The sequence below is a fragment of the Mizuhopecten yessoensis genome, unplaced genomic scaffold (assembly GCF_002113885.1).
Source record: "Mizuhopecten yessoensis strain PY_sf001 unplaced genomic scaffold, ASM211388v2 scaffold6505, whole genome shotgun sequence".
NCBI lineage: Eukaryota > Metazoa > Mollusca > Bivalvia > Pectinida > Pectinidae > Mizuhopecten > Mizuhopecten yessoensis.
The window spans coordinates 430465-433711 of NW_018406583.1; positions in this window are offsets into that span (position 1 = coordinate 430465).

The following is a 3247-nucleotide window of genomic DNA, read 5'->3' on the forward strand; positions in this document are numbered from 1 at the left end:
GTGACAACTGTTAGTCTAGATTCACAGCTACATACCTGACAAAGGCTTCAAAAGTCATTTTTGGCGGGTTAAGTGGCATGTAAGAGCGCTACATGCGTCTGCTGTTGACAACCGGAAGTTTACAAGTCAAACCGGTGAAGTGGGACGGGAACACCCCTTGACATTTGACCCCATATCAATTTTCCATCACATATTAAAGTTTACTAAAACTATACATTTTTTCTTAAGTTCACTATTTGTAGATTTAATTCAATGTAAAATACGTCAACAATTACCTATTTAATTTACTCAGAGGCACTGTATTAAACCGGAACAAAGTTTAGGTAGGGATTACAATCGTAGTGTGAGTCCTGAATGAATCTGATTGGAATGAAGTTTCATTTATACATACATGTACATGTACAGTACTGCAAACAAATCAATATCAGTTTATCAACAAAACACACAGACATGCGCATGACACAGACCGGAACCCTGTTGTTCGGCCGGGTAGCACTACATAACGGATACTTTTGAATAATTCATAATGCTGGCCGAAACATACATTAAACAAATAAGCGACCTTTGCTGGGGATCAAGAACAACTTCTACAGCGTGACTTGCATCAAACGAAGATATGTTTTACTGATTGTGTTATTTTATGTATTCGCAACATCTGAATCCATATGACGAGGGTGTCCCCCTGCTATGTGATTACTGGGGGCAAGTTGATGGATGAATCGCGCTGAAATATCCCAAAATGGACAAAAGGAGCATTCTGGTTGGTCACGTTAATCTTTTAGTGGGCTAACGAACTGTTACTGCTGGGGAGACATCACCGAAACTATGAACAGACGACATGTTGAAAACTAAAGACAGAAGTGCTGCCAAGGGGTCAGAAGATTGTGTTTCTTATCTGTCTCCAATATAAGGAGACAAAAGAAAACTCCGATTATGCAAGGTCCCACGTTATCCTTGCCTTAAATATAACCATACCGGCCAATTCTGTTCCTCCTGACACTTCAGGATCTACGTTTCTACCTGTGACTTACTTTTATGATTTTTTTACGGCATCGTAGTGTAAGCAACATGTAATTGGAAAAAAGACAACTAGATACCAATTTAAAAGACTTCGAAAATTCCCTAGGAGAGTCTTAACCATAATGGGGACCTTACCGCATAGTAAACATCGTCATGCTGATCTACCATGCTGTAAGTTTTGAACATCGCCAGTTTGCTGTTAATTGCGCTGTTGGAGGCTTTATAACATGTTGTGGGAGGTTCATCGTGAATTTCGAAACAAGTTCGTCTGCAGTTGATCAGGCAAATCAAATAGGAGTTTTCGTTAAAGTTACGTATGAGATCGGACTGGCAGTGAAACTCTAGATCTGAACAGCAGACTTTCCTAAAGTCCCAGTTCACAGAGACGAGATTTGAACCCGAGACTGACTTAACGTCCAACGTCCAAGTTCACCAAGACTAGATCTCACACCAAGACTGACTTAACGTCCGACGTCCCAGTTCACCAAGACTAGATCTCAAACCGAGACTGACTTAACGTCCAACGACCAAGTTCACCGAGACTAGATCTCACACCGAGACTGACTTAACGTCCGACGTCCATGTTCACCGAGACTAGATCTCATAACGAGACTGTCTTTAAGTCCGACGTCCAAGTTCACCGAGACTAAACCTCAAACCGAGATTGACGCCCCATTTCCCAGTTCACAGGGACTAGATCTGAACCTGAGACTGACTTAATGTCCGAGGTCCCAGTTCACAGGAACAAAATCTGAACAAGGGACTGACTTAAAAGTCCGACGTCCCAGTTCACAGGGATTAGATCTGAACCCGAGAATGACTTAACGTCCGACGTCCCAGGTAACAGGGACTAGATCTGAACCCGAGAATGCCTTCACGTCCGACGTCCCAGTTAACAGGGACTAGATTTGAACTCGAGAATGACTTCACGTCCGACGTCCCAGGTAACAGGGACTAGATCTGAACCTGAGACTGACTTAACGTCTGACGTCCCAGTTCATAGGGACTAGATCTGAACCCGAGACTGATTACACGTCCCAGTTCACAGGAACTAGATCTGAACCCGAAACTGACTTTAGGTCCCAGCTCACAGAAACTAGGTCTGAACCCAAGAATGACTTCACGTCCCAGCTCACAGGGACTAGATCTGAACCCGAGAATGATTACACGTTCCAGTTCACAGAGACTAGATCTGAACCAGAGAATGACTTGACGTCCCATTCACAGGGACTAGATCTGAACCCATGGATGACTTAACGTCCCAGTTCACAAGGACTAGATCTGAACCAAAGAATGATTTCAAGTTCCAGTTTACAGGAACTAGATCTGAATCCGAGAATGATTTTAAGTTGCAGTTTACAGGGATTAGATCTGAACTCGAGAATGATTTCACGTCCCAGTTCACAGGGACGTGGTTTGAATCCGAGAATGACTTAACGTCCAACGTCCCAGTTCACAGGGACTAGATCTGAACTCGAGAATGATTTCACGTCCCAGTTCACAGGGACTAGATTTGAATCCGAGAATGATTTCACGTTCCAGTTCACAGGGACTAGATCTGAACCAGAGAATGACTTGACGTCCCACTTCACAGGGACTAGATCTGAACTCGAGAATGATTTCAAGTTCCAGTTTACAGGGACTAGATCTAAAACCGAGAATGTCCTCACGTCCCAGTTGTTCACAGGGGCTAGTTCTGAACTCAAGAATGACTAAACGTCCAACGTCCCAGTTCACAGGGAAAATATCTCAACGAGAGAATGATTTCACGTTCCAGTTCACAGCAGGGACTAGATTTGAACCCGAGAATGACTTCACGTCCCAGTTCACAGGGACTAGATCTGAACCCGACAATGACTTTACGTCCCTGCTCACAGGGTCTAGATCTGAACCCAAGAATGACTTTACGTCCCAGCTCAAAGGGACTAGATCTGAACTCGAGTATAATTTAACGTCCAACGTCCCAGTTCACAGGGACTAGATTTGAACCCGAGAATGACTTAAGGTCCCAGTTCACAGGAACTAGATCTGAACCTGAGAATGACTTAACGTCCCAGTTCATAGGGACTAGATTTAAACCCGAGAATGATTTGACGTCCCAGTTAACATGAACTAGATCTGAACCCGAGAATGACTTAACGTCCCAGTTCACAGGGACTAGATTTAAACCCGAGAATGATTTGACGTCCCAGTTAACATGAACTAGATCTGAACCCGAGAATGACTT